This window comes from Camellia sinensis, unplaced genomic scaffold (assembly GCF_055761805.1).
Source record: "Camellia sinensis isolate YWXY unplaced genomic scaffold, ASM5576180v1 Unanchor11, whole genome shotgun sequence".
NCBI classification, from domain to species: Eukaryota; Viridiplantae; Streptophyta; class Magnoliopsida; order Ericales; family Theaceae; genus Camellia; species Camellia sinensis.
This window is the reverse complement of record NW_028128989.1, coordinates 2,057,185-2,071,719: the sequence shown is the minus strand read 5'-3', so window position 1 is coordinate 2,071,719 and position 14,535 is coordinate 2,057,185.

The window sequence follows — 14,535 nt, the reverse complement described above, 5'->3', positions numbered from 1 at the left end:
GGTATGTAAACCCCGTATTTACATGTCTGCCACTGTGCATGAGAATCCGTATAGGTGTTCGAGTGTTCGAACCGTAATGCGCAAGAAATGGTATGGAAACCCCGTATTTACATATCTGCCACTGTGCAGGAGAATCCGTATAGGTGTTCGAGTGTTCGAACCGTAATGCGTAAGAAATGATATGTAAACCCTGTATTTACATATCTGCCACTGTACAGGAGAATCCGTATAGGTGTTCGAGTGTTCGAACCGTAATGTGCAAGAAATGGTATGGAAACCCCGTATTTACATATCTGCCACTCTGCAGAAGAATCCGTATAGGTGTTCGAGTGTTCGATCCGTAATGCACAAGAAATGGTACGTAAACCCGTTATTTACATATCTGCCACTGCGCAGGAGAATCCGTATAGGTGTTCGAGTGTTCTAACCGTAATGCGCAAGAAATGGTATGGAAACCCCGTATTTACAAATCTACCACAATGCAGGAGAATCCGTATAGGTGTTCGAGTGTTCGAACCGTAATGCGCAGGAAATGGTATGTAAACCCCGTATTTACATATCTGCCACTGTGCAGGAGAATCCGTATAGGTGTGCGAGTGTTCGAACCGTAATGCGCAAGAAATGGTATGTAAACCCCATATTTACATATCTGCCACTGTGCAGGAGAATTCGTATAGGTGTTCGAGTGTTCGAACCGTAATGCGCAAGAAATGGTATGGAAACCCCGTATTTACATATCTGCCACTGTGTAGGAGAATCTGTATAGGTGTTCGAGTGTTCGAACCGTAATGCGCAAGAAATGGTATGTAAACCCTGTATTTACATATCTGCCACTGTGCAGGAGAATCCGTATAGGTGTTCGAGTGTGCGAACCGTAATGCGCAAGAAATGGTATGTAAACCCCGTATTTACATATCTGCCACTGTGCAGGAGAATCCGTATAGGTGTTCGAGTGTTCGAACAGTAATGCGCAAGAATTGGTATGGAAACCCCGTATTTACATATCTGCCACTGTGCGGGAGAATCCGTATAGGTGTTCGAGTGTTCGAACCGTAATGCGCAAGAAATGGTATGTAAACCCCGTATTTACATGTGTGCCACTGTGCATGAGAATCGGTATAGGTGTTCGAGTGTTCGAACCGTAATGCGCAAGAAATGTTATGGAAACCCCGTATTTACATATCTGCCACTGTGCAGGAGAATCCGTATAGGTGTTTGAGTGTTCGAACCGTAATGCGTAAGAAATGATATGTAAACCCCGTATTTACATATCTGCCACTGTGCAGGAGAATCCGTATAGGTGTTCGAGTGTTCGAACCGTAATGCGCAAGAAATGGTATGGAAACCCCATATTTACATATCTGCCACTCTGCAGAAGAATCCGTATAGGTGTTCGAGTGTTCGATCCGTAATGCGCAAGAAATGGTATCTAAACCCGTTATTTACATATCTGTCACTGCGCAGGAGAATCCGTATAGGTGTTCGACTGTTCGACCCGTAATGCGCAAGAATTGGTATGGAAACCCCATATTTACATATCAGGCACTGTGCAGGAGAATCCGTATAGGTGTTCGAGTGTTCGAACCGTAATGCGCAAGAAATGATATGTAAACCCCGTATTTACATATCTGTCACTGTGCAGGAGAATCCGTATAGGTGTTCGAGTGTTCGAACCGTAATGCGCAAGAAATGGTATGTAAACCCTGTAGTTACATATCTGCCACTGTGCAGGAGAATCCGTATAGGTGTTCGAGTGTTCGAACCGTAATGCGCAAGAAATGATATGTAAACCCCGTATTTACATATCTGTCACTGTACAGGAGAATCCGTATAGGTGTTCGAGTGTTCGAACCGTAATGCGCAAGAAATGGTATGTAAACCCCGTATTTACATATCTGCCACTGTGCAGGAGAATCCGTATAGGTGTTCGAGTGTTCGAACAGTAATGCGCAAGAATTGGTATGGAAACCCCGTATTTACATATCTGCCACTGTGCAGGAGAATCCGTATAGGTGTTCGAGTGTTCGACCCGTAATGCGCAAGAAATGGTATGTAAACCCCGTATTTACATGTCTGCCACTGTGCATGAGAATCCGTATAGGTGTTCGAGTGTTCGAACCGTAATGCGCAAGAAATGGTATGGAAACCCCGTATTTACATATCTGCCACTGTGCAGGAGAATCCGTATAGGTGTTCGAGTGTTCGAACCATAATGCGTAAGAAATGATATGTAAACCCCGTATTTACATATCTGCCACTGTGCAGGAGAATCCGTATAGGTGTTCGAGTGTTCGAACCGTAATGCGCAAGAAATGGTATGGAAACCCCGTATTTACATATCTGCCACTCTACAGAAGAATCCGTATAGGTGTTCGAGTGTTCGAACCGTAATGCGCAAGAATTGGAATGGAAACCCCGTATTTACATATCTGCCACTGTGCAGGAGAATCCGTATAGGTGTTCGAGTGTTCGAACCGTAATGCGCAAGAAATGGTATGTAAACCCCGTATTTACATATCTGCCACTGTGCAGGAGAATCCGTATAGGTGTTTGAGTGTTCGAACCGTAATGCGCAAGAAATGGTATGTAAACCTCGTATTTACATATCTGCCACTCTACAGAAGAATCCGTATAGGTGTTCGAGTGTTCGAACCGTAATGCGCAAGAATTGGAATGGAAACCCCGTATTTACATATCTGCCACTGTGCAGGAGAATCCATATAGGTGTTCGAGTGTTCGAACCGTAATGCACAAGAAATGGTATGGAAACCCCGAATTTACATATCTGCCACTGTGCAGGAGAATCCGTATAGGTGTTCGAGTGTTCGAAACGTAATGCGCAAGAAATGGTGTGTGAACCCCGTATTTACATATCTGCCACTGTGCAGAAGAATCCGTATAGGTGTTCGAGTGTTCGAACCGTAATGCGCAAGAATTGGTATGGAAACCCCATATTTACATATCTGCCACTGTGCAGGAGAATCCGTATAGGTGTTCGAGTGTTCGAACCGTAATGCGCAAGAAATGATATGTAAACCCCGTATTTACATATCTGTCACTGTGCAGGAGAATCCGTATAGGTGTTCGAGTGTTCGAACCGTAATGCGCAAGAAATGGTATGTAAACCCGTATTTACATATCTGCCACTGTGCAGGAGAATCCGTATAGGTGTTCGAGTGTTCGAACAGTAATGCGCAAGAATTGGTATGGAAACCCCGTATTTACATATCTGCCACTATGCGGGAGAATCCGTATAGGTGTTCGAGTGTTCGAACCGTAATGCGCAAGAAATGGTATGAAACCCCGTATTTACATGTCTGCCACTGTGCATGAGAATCCGTATAGGTGTTCGAGTGTTCGAACCGTAATGCGCAAGAAATGGTATGGAAACGCCGTATTTACATATCTGCCACTGTGCAGGAGAATCCGTATAGGTGTTCGAGTGTTTGAACCGTAATGCGTAAGAAATGATATGTAAACCCTGTATTTACATATCTGCCACTGTGCAGGAGAATCCGTATAGGTGTTCGAGTGTTCGAACCGTAATGCGCAAGAAATGGTATGGAAACCCCGTATTTACATATCTGCCACTCTGCAGAAGAATCCGTATAGGTGTTCGAGTGTTCGATCCGTAATGCGCAAGAAATGGTATGTAAACCCGTTATTTATATATCTGCCACTGCGCAGGAGAATCCGTATAGGTGTTCGAGTGTTCGAACCGTAATGCGCAAGAAATCGTATGGAAACCCCGTATTTACAAATCTACCACTATGCAGGAGAATCCGTATAGGTGTTCGAGTGTTCGAATCGTAATGCGCAGGAAATGGTATGTAAACCCCGTATTTACATATCTGCCACCGTGCAGGAGAATCCGTATAGGTGTTCGAGTGTTCGAACCGTAATGCGCAAGAAATGGTATGTAAACCCCATATTTACATATCTGCCACTGTGCAGGAGAATTCGTATAGGTGTTCGAGTGTTCGAACCGTAATGCGCAAGAAATGGTATGGAAACCCCGTATTTACATATCTGCCACTGTGTAGGAGAATCCGTATAGGTGTTCGAGTGTTCGAACCGTAATGCGCAAGAAATGGTATGTAAACCCTGTATTTACATATCTGCCACTGTGCAGGAGAATCCGTATAGGTGTTCGAGTGTTCGAACCGTAATGCGCAAGAAATGGTATGGAAACCCCGTATTTAAATATCTGCCACTGTGCAGGAGAATCCGTATAGTGTTCGAGTGTTCGAACAGTAATGCGCAAGAATTGGTATGGAAACCCCGTATTTACATATCTGCCACTGTGCGGGAGAATCCGTATAGGTGTTCGAGTGTTCGAACCGTAATGCGCAAGAAATGGTATGTAAACCCCGTATTTACATGTGTGCCACTGTGCATGAGAATCGGTATAGGTGTTCGAGTGTTCGAACCGTAATGCGCAAGAAATGTTATGGAAACCCCGTATTTACATATCTGCCACTGTGCAGGAGAATCCGTATAGGTGTTTGAGTGTTCGAACCGTAATGCGTAAGAAATGATATGTAAACCCCGTATTTACATATCTGCCACTGTGCAGGAGAATCCGTATAGGTGTTCGAGTGTTCGAACCGTAATGCGCAAGAAATGGTATGGAAACCCCGTATTTACATATCTGCCACTCTGCAGAAGAATCCGTATAGGTGTTCGAGTGTTCGATCCGTAATGCGCAAGAAATGGTATGTAAACCCGTTATTTACATATCTGTCACTGCGCAGGAGAATCCGTATAGGTGTTCGACTGTTCGACCCGTAATGCGCAAGAATTGGTATGGAAACCCCATATTTACATATCAGGCACTGTGCAGGAGAATCCGTATAGGTGTTCGAGTGTTCGAACCGTAATGCGCAAGAAATGATATGTAAACCTCGTATTTACATATCTGTCACTGTGCAGGAGAATCCGTATAGGTGTTCGAGTGTTCGAACCGTAATGCGCAAGAAATGGTATGTAAACCCTGTAGTTACATATCTGCCACTGTGCAGGAGAATCCGTATAGGTGTTCGAGTGTTCGAACCGTAACGCGCAAGAAATGATATGTAAACCCCGTATTTACATATCTGTCACTGTACAGGAGAATCCGTATAGGTTTTCGAGTGTTCGAACCGTAATGCGCAAGAAATGGTATGTAAACCCCGTATTTACATATCTGCCACTGTGCAGGAGAATCCGTATAGGTGTTCGAGTGTTCGAACAGTAATGCGCAAGAATTGGTATGGAAACCCCGTATTTACATATCTGCCACTGTGCAGGAGAATCCGTATAGGTGTTCGAGTGTTCGACCCGTAATGCGCAAGAAATGGTATGTAAACCCCGTATTTACATGTCTGCCACTGTGCATGAGAATCCGTATAGGTGTTCGAGTGTTCGAACCTTAATGCGCAAGAAATGGTATGGAAACCCCGTATTTACATATCTGCCACTGTGCAGGAGAATCCGTATAGGTGTTCGAGTGTTCGAACCGTAATGCGTAAGAAATGATATGTAAACCCCGTATTTACATATCTGCCACTGTGCAGGAGAATCCGTATAGGTGTTCGAGTGTTCGAACCGTAATGCGCAAGAAATGGTATGGAAACCCCGTATTTACATATCTGCCACTCTGCAGAAGAATCCGTATAGGTGTTCGAGTGTTCGAACCGTAATGCGCAAGAATTGGAATGGAAACCCAGTATTTACATATCTGCCACTGTGCAGGAGAATCCGTATAGGTGTTCGAGTGTTCGAACCGTAATGCGCAAGAAATGGTATGTAAACCCCGTATTTACATATCTGCCACTGTGCAGGAGAATCCGTATAGGTGTTTGAGTGTTCGAACCGTAATGCGCAAGAAATGGTATGTAAACCTCGTATTTACATATCTGCCACAATGCAGGAGAATCCATATAGGTGTTCGAGTGTTCGAACCGTAATGCACAAGAAATGGTATGGAAACCCCGAATTTACATATCTGCCACTGTGCAGGAGAATCCGTATAGGTGTTCGAGTGTTCGAAACGTAATGCGCAAAAAATGGTGTGTAAACCCCGTATTTACATATCTGCCACTGTGCAGAAGAATCCGTATAGGTGTTCGAGTGTTCGAACCGTAATGCGCAAGAATTGGTATGGAAACCCCATATTTACATATCTGCCACTGTGCAGGAGAATCCGTATAGGTGTTCGAGTGTTCGAACCGTAATGCGCAAGAAATGATATGTAAACCCCGTATTTACATATCTGTCACTGTGCAGGAGAATCCGTATAGGTGTTCGAGTGTTCGAACCGTAATGCGCAAGAAATGGTATGTAAACCCGTATTTACATATCTGCCACTGTGCAGGAGAATCCGTATAGGTGTTCGAGTGTTCGAACAGTAATGCGCAAGAATTGGTATGGAAACCCCGTATTTACATATCTGCCACTGTGCGGGAGAATCCGTATAGGTGTTCGAGTGTTCGACCCGTAATGCGCAAGAAATGGTATGTAAACCCCGTATTTACATGTCTGCCACTGTGCATGAGAATCCGTATAGGTGTTCGAGTGTTCGAACCGTAATGCGCAAGAAATGGTATGGAAACCCCGTATTTACATATCTGCCACTGTGTAGGAGAATCCGTATAGGTGTTCGAGTGTTCGAACCATAATGCGTAAGAAATGATATGTAAACCCCGTATTTACATATCTGCCACTGTGCAGGAGAATCCGTATAGGTGTTCGAGTGTTCGAACCGTAATGCGCAAGAAATGGTATGGAAACCCCGTATTTACATATCTGCCACTCTACAGAAGAATCCGTATAGGTGTTCGAGTGTTCGAACCGTAATGCGCAAGAATTGGAATGGAAACCCCGTATTTACATATCTGCCACTGTGCAGGAGAATCCGTATAGGTGTTCGAGTGTTCGAACCGCAATGCGCAAGAAATGGTATGTAAACAACGTATTTACATATCTGCCACTGTGCAGGAGAATCCGTATAGGTGTTTGAGTGTTCGAACCGTAATGCGCAAGAAATGGTATGTAAACCTCGTATTTACATATCTGCCACAATGCAGGAGAATCCATATAGGTGTTCGAGTGTTCGAACCGTAATGCACAAGAAATGGTATGGAAACCCCGAATTTACATATCTGCCACTGTGCAGGAGAATCCGTATAGGTGTTCGAGTGTTCGAAACGTAATGCGCAAGAAATGGTGTGTGAACCCCGTATTTACATATCTGCCACTGTGCAGAAGAATCCGTATAGGTGTTCGAGTGTTCGAACCGTAATGCGCAAGAATTGGTATGGAAACCCCATATTTACATATCTGCCACTGTGCAGGAGAATCCGTATAGGTGTTCGAGTGTTCGAACCGTAATGCGCAAGAAATGATATGTAAACCCCGTATTTACATATCTGTCACTGTGCAGGAGAATCCGTATAGGTGTTCGAGTGTTCGAACCGTAATGCGCAAGAAATGGTATGTAAACCCGTATTTACATATCTGCCACTGTGCAGGAGAATCCGTATAGGTGTTCGAGTGTTCGAACAGTAATGCGTAAGAAATGATATGTAAACCCCGTATTTACATATCTGCCACTGTGCAGGAGAATCCGTATAGGTGTTCGAGTGTTCGAACCGTAATGCGCAAGAAATGGTATGGAAACCCCGTATTTACATATCTGCCACTCTGCAGAAGAATCCGTATAGGTGTTCGAGTGTTCGATCCGTAATGCGCAAGAAATGGTATGTAAACCCGTTATTTACATATCTGTCACTGCGCAGGAGAATCCGTATAGGTGTTCGACTGTTCGACCCGTAATGCGCAAGAATTGGTATGGAAACCCCATATTTACATATCAGGCACTGTGCAGGAGAATCCGTATAGGTGTTCGAGTGTTCGAACCGTAATGCGCAAGAAATGATATGTAAACCCCGTATTTACATATCTGTCACTGTGCAGGAGAATCCGTATAGGTGTTCGAGTGTTCGAACCGTAATGCGCAAGAAATGGTATGTAAACCCTGTAGTTACATATCTGCCACTGTGCAGGAGAATCCGTATAGGTGTTCGAGTGTTCGAACCGTAATGCGCAAGAAATGATATGTAAACCCCGTATTTACATATCTGTCACTGTACAGGAGAATCCGTATAGGTGTTCGAGTGTTCGAACCGTAATGCGCAAGAAATGGTATGTAAACCCCGTATTTACATATCTGCCACTGTGCAGGAGAATCCGTATAGGTGTTCGAGTGTTCGAACAGTAATGCGCAAGAATTGGTATGGAAACCCCGTATTTACATATCTGCCACTGTGCAGGAGAATCCGTATAGGTGTTCGAGTGTTCGACCCGTAATGCGCAAGAAATGGTATGTAAACCCCGTATTTACATGTCTGCCACTGTGCATGAGAATCCGTATAGGTGTTCGAGTGTTCGAACCGTAATGCGCAAGAAATGGTATGGAAACCCCGTATTTACATATCTGCCACTGTGCAGGAGAATCCGAGTAGGTGTTCGAGTGTTCGAACCGTAATGCGCAAGAATTGGTATGGAAACCCCATATTTACAAATCTGCCATTGTGCAGGAGAATCCGTATAGGTGTTCGAGTGTTCGAACCGTAATGCGCAAGAAATGATATGTAAACCCCGTATTTACATATTTGCCACTGTGCAGGAGAATCCGTATAGGTGTTCGAGTGTTCGAACCGTAATGCGCAAGAAATGGTATGTAAAACCCGTATTTACATATCTGCCACTGTGCAGGAGAATCCGTATAGGTGTTCGAGTGTTCGAACCGTAATGCGCAAGAAATGGTATGTAAACCCCGTATTTACATATCTGCCACTATGCAGGAGAATCCATATAGGTGTTCGAGTGTTCGAACCGTAATGCGCAAGAATTGGTATGGAAACCCCATATTTACATATCAGCCACTGTGCAGGAGAATCCGTATAGGTGTTCGAGTGTTCGAACCGTAATGCGCAAGAAATGATATGTAAACCCCGTATTTACATATCTGTCACTGTGCAGGAGAATCCGAATAGGTGTTCGAGTGTTCGAACCGTAATGCGCAAGAAATGGTATGTAAACCCTGTATTTACATGTCTGCCACTGTGCAGGAGAGTCCGTATAGGTGTTCGAGTGTTCGAACCGTAATGCGCAAGAAATGGTATGGAAACCTGTATTTACATATCTGCCACTGTGCAGGAGAATCCGTATAGGTGTTCGAGTGTTCGAACAGTAATGCGCAAGAATTGGTATGGAAACCCCGTATTTACATATCTGCCACTGTGCGGGAGAATCCGTGTTGGTGTTCGAGTGTTCGAACCGTAATGCGCAAGAAATGGTATGTAAACCCCGTATTTACATGTCTGCCACTGTGCATGAGAATCCGTATAGGTGTTCGAGTGTTCGAACCGTAATGCGCAAGAAATGGTATGGAAACCCCGTATTTACATATCTGCCACTGTGCAGGAGAATCCGTATAGGTGTTCGATTGTTCGAACCGTAATGCGTAAGAAATGATATGTAAACCCCGTCTTTACATATCTGCCACTGTGCAGGAGAATCCGTATAGGTGTTCGAGTGTTCGAACCGTAATGCGCAAGAAGTGGTATGGAAACCCCGTATTTACATATCTGCCACTCTGCAGAAGAATCCGTATAGGTGTTCGAGTGTTCGAACCGTAATGCGCAAGAAATAGTATGGAAACCCCGTTTTTACATATCTGCCACTATGCAGGAGAATCCGTATAGGTGTTCGAGTGTTCAAACCGTAATGCGCAAGAAATGGTGTGTAAACCCCGTATTTACATATCTGCCACTGTGCAGAAGAATCCGTATAGGTGTTCGAGTGTTCGAACCGTAATGCGCAAGAATTGGTATGGAAACCCCATATTTACATATCAGCCACTGTGCAGGAGAATCCGTATAGGTGTTCGAGTGTTCGAACCGTAATGCGCAAGAAATGGTATGGAAACCCCGTATTTACATATCTGCCACTGTGCGGGAGAATCCGTATAGGTGTTCGAGTGTTCGAACCGTAATGCGCAAGAAATGGTATGTAAACCCCGTATTTACATGTCTGCCACTGTGCATGAGAATCCGTATAGGTGTTCGAGTGTTCGAACCGTAATGCGCAAGAAATGGTATGGAAACGCCGTATTTACATATCTGCCACTGTGCAGGAGAATCCGTATAGGTGTTCGAGTGTTCGAACCGTAATGCGCAAGAAATGATATGTAAACCCCGTATTTACATATCTGTCACTGTGCAGGAGAATCCGTATAGGTGTTCGAGTGTTCGAACCGTAATGCGCAAGAAATGGTATGTAAACCCCGTATTTACATATCTGCCACTGTGCAGGAGAATCCGTATAGGTGTTCGAGTGTTCGAACAGTAATGCGCAAGAATTGGTATGGAAACCCCGTATTTACATATCTGCCACTGTGCAGGAGAATCCGTATAGGTGTTCGAGTGTTCGACCCGTAATGCGCAAGAAATGGTATGTAAACCCCGTATTTACATGTCTGCCACTGTGCATGAGAATCCGTATAGGTGTTCGAGTGTTCGAACCGTAATGCGCAAGAAATGGTATGGAAACCCCGTATTTACATATCTGCCACTGTGCAGGAGAATCCGAGTAGGTGTTCGAGTGTTCGAACCGTAATGCGCAAGAATTGGTATGGAAACCCCATATTTACATATCTGCCATTGTGCAGGAGAATCCGTATAGGTGTTCGAGTGTTCGAACCGTAATGCGCAAGAAATGATATGTAAACCCCGTATTTACATATTTGCCACTGTGCAGGAGAATCCGTATAGGTGTTCGAGTGTTCGAACCGTAATGCGCAAGAAATGGTATGTAAAACCCGTATTTACATATCTGCCACTGTGCAGGAGAATCCGTATAGGTGTTCGAGTGTTCGAACCGTAATGCGCAAGAAATGGTATGTAAACCCCGTATTTACATATCTGCCACTATGCAGGAGAATCCATATAGGTGTTCGAGTGTTCGAACCGTAATGCGCAAGAATTGGTATGGAAACCCCATATTTACATATCAGCCACTGTGCAGGAGAATCCGTATAGGTGTTCGAGTGTTCGAACCGTAATGCGCAAGAAATGATATGTAAACCCCGTATTTACATATCTGTCACTGTGCAGGAGAATCCGAATAGGTGTTCGAGTGTTCGAACCGTAATGCGCAAGAAATGGTATGTAAACCCTGTATTTACATGTCTGCCACTGTGCAGGAGAGTCCGTATAGGTGTTCGAGTGTTCGAACCGTAATGCGCAAGAAATGGTATCGAAACCTGTATTTACATATCTGCCACTGTCCAGGAGAATCCGTATAGGTGTTCGAGTGTTCAAACAGTAATGCGCAAGAATTGGTATGGAAACCCCGTATTTACATATCTGCCACTGTGCGGGAGAATCCGTATAGGTGTTCGAGTGTTCGAACCGTAATGCGCAAGAAATGGTATGTAAACCCCGTATTTACATGTCTGCCACTGTGCATGAGAATCCGTATAGGTGTTCGAGTGTTCGAACCGTAATGCGCAAGAAATGGTATGGAAACCCCGTATTTACATATCTGCCACTGTGCAGGAGAATCCGTATAGGTGTTCGAGTGTTCGAACCGTAATGCGTAAGAAATGATATGTAAACCCCGTCTTTACATATCTGTCACTGTGCAGGAGAATCCGTATAGGTGTTCGAGTGTTCGAACCGTAATGCGCAAGAAGTGGTATGGAAACCCCGTATTTACATATCTGCCACTCTGCAGAAGAATCCGTATAGGTGTTCGAGTGTTCGAACCGTAATGCGCAAGAAATAGTATGGAAACCCCGTTTTTACATATCTGCCACTAAGCAGGAGAATCCGTATAGGTGTTCGAGTGTTCGAACCGTAATGCGCAAGAAATGGTATGTAAAACCCGTATTTACATATCTGCCACTGTGCAGGAGAATCCGTATAGGTGTTCGAGTGTTCGAACCGTAATGCGCAAGAAATGGTATGGAAACCCCGTATTTACATATCTGCCACTGTGCGGGAGAATCCGTATAGGTGTTCGAGTGTTCGAACCGTAATGCGCAAGAAATGGTATGTAAACCCCGTATTTACATGTCTGCCACTGTGCATGAGAATCCGTATAGGTGTTCGAGTGTTCGAACCGTAATGCGCAAGAAATGGTATGGAAACGCCGTATTTACATATCTGCCACTGTGCAGGAGAATCCGTATAGGTGTTCGAGTGTTCGAACCGTAATGCGCAAGAAATGATATGTAAACCCCGTATTTACATATCTGTCACTGTGCAGGAGAATCCGTATAGGTGTTCGAGTGTTCGAACCGTAATGCGCAAGAAATGGTATGTAAACCCCGTATTTACATATCTGCCACTGTGCAGGAGAATCCGTATAGGTGTTCGAGTGTTCGAACAGTAATGCGCAAGAATTGGTATGGAAACCCCGTATTTACATATCTGCCACTGTGCGGGAGAATCCGTATAGGTGTTCGAGTGTTCGAACCGTAATGCGCAAGAAATGGTATGTAAACCCCGTATTTACATGTCTGCCACTGTGCATGAGAATCCGTATAGGTGTTCGAGTGTTCGAACCGTAATGCGCAAGAAATGGTATGGAAACCCCGTATTTACATATCTGCCACTGTGCAGGAGAATCCGTATAGGTGTTCGAGTGTTCGAACCGTAATGCGTAAGAAATGATATGTAAACCCCGTCTTTACATATCTGTCACTGTGCAGGAGAATCCGTATAGGTGTTCGAGTGTTCGAACCGTAATGCGCAAGAAGTGGTATGGAAACCCCGTATTTACATATCTGCCACTCTGCAGAAGAATCCGTATAGGTGTTCGAGTGTTCGAACCGTAATGCGCAAGAAATAGTATGGAAACCCCGTTTTTACATATCTGCCACTAAGCAGGAGAATCCGTATAGGTGTTCGAGTGTTCGAACCGTAATGCGCAAGAAATGGTATGTAAAACCCGTATTTACATATCTGCCACTGTGCAGGAGAATCCGTATAGGTGTTCGAGTGTTCGAACCGTAATGCGCAAGAAATGGTATGGAAACCCCGTATTTACATATCTGCCACTGTGCGGGAGAATCCGTATAGGTGTTCGAGTGTTCGAACCGTAATGCGCAAGAAATGGTATGTAAACCCCGTATTTACATGTCTGCCACTGTGCATGAGAATCCGTATAGGTGTTCGAGTGTTCGAACCGTAATGCGCAAGAAATGGTATGGAAACGCCGTATTTACATATCTGCCACTGTGCAGGAGAATCCGTATAGGTGTTCGAGTGTTCGAACCGTAATGCGCAAGAAGTGGTATGGAAACCCCGTATTTACATATCTGCCACTCTGCAGAAGAATCCGTATAGGTGTTCGAGTGTTCGAACCGTAATGCGCAAGAAATAGTATGGAAACCCCGTTTTTACATATCTGCCACTATGCAGGAGAATCCGTATAGGTGTTCGAGTGTTCAGACCGTAATGCGCAAGAAATGGTGTGTAAACCCCGTATTTACATATCTGCCACTGTGCAGAAGAATCCGTATAGGTGTTCGAGTGTTCGAACCGTAATGCGCAAGAATTGGTATGGAAACCCCATATTTACATATCAGCCACTGTGCAGGAGAATCCGTATAGGTGTTCGAGTGTTCGAACCGTAATGCGCAAGAAATGGTATGGAAACCCCGTATTTACATATCTGCCACTGTGCGGGAGAATCCGTATAGGTGTTCGAGTGTTCGAACCGTAATGCGCAAGAAATGGTATGTAAACCCCGTATTTACATGTCTGCCACTGTGCATGAGAATCCGTATAGGTGTTCGAGTGTTCGAACCGTAATGCGCAAGAAATGGTATGGAAACGCCGTATTTACATATCTGCCACTGTGCAGGAGAATCCGTATAGGTGTTCTAGTGTTCGAACCGTAATGCGCAAGAAATGATATGTAAACCCCGTATTTACATATCTGTCACTGTGCAGGAGAATCCGTATAGGTGTTCGAGTGTTCGAACCGTAATGCGCAAGAAATGGTATGTAAACCCCGTATTTACATATCTGCCACTGTGCAGGAGAATCCGTATAGGTGTTCGAGTGTTCGAACAGTAATGCGCAAGAATTGGTATGGAAACCCCGTATTTACATATCTGCCACTGTGCAGGAGAATCCGTATAGGTGTTCGAGTGTTCGACCCGTAATGCGCAAGAAATGGTATGTAAACCCCGTATTTACATGTCTGCCACTGTGCATGAGAATCCGTATAGGTGTTCGAGTGTTCGAACCGTAATGCGGAAGAAATGGTATGGAAACCCCGTATTTACATATCTGCCACTGTGCAGGAGAATCCGAGTAGGTGTTCGAGTGTTCGAACCGTAATGCGCAAGAATTGGTATGGAAACCCCATATTTACATATCTGCCATTGTGCAGGAGAATCCGTATAGGTGTTCGAGTGTTCGAACCGTAATGCGCAAGAAATGATATGTAAACCCCGTATTTACATATTTGCCACTG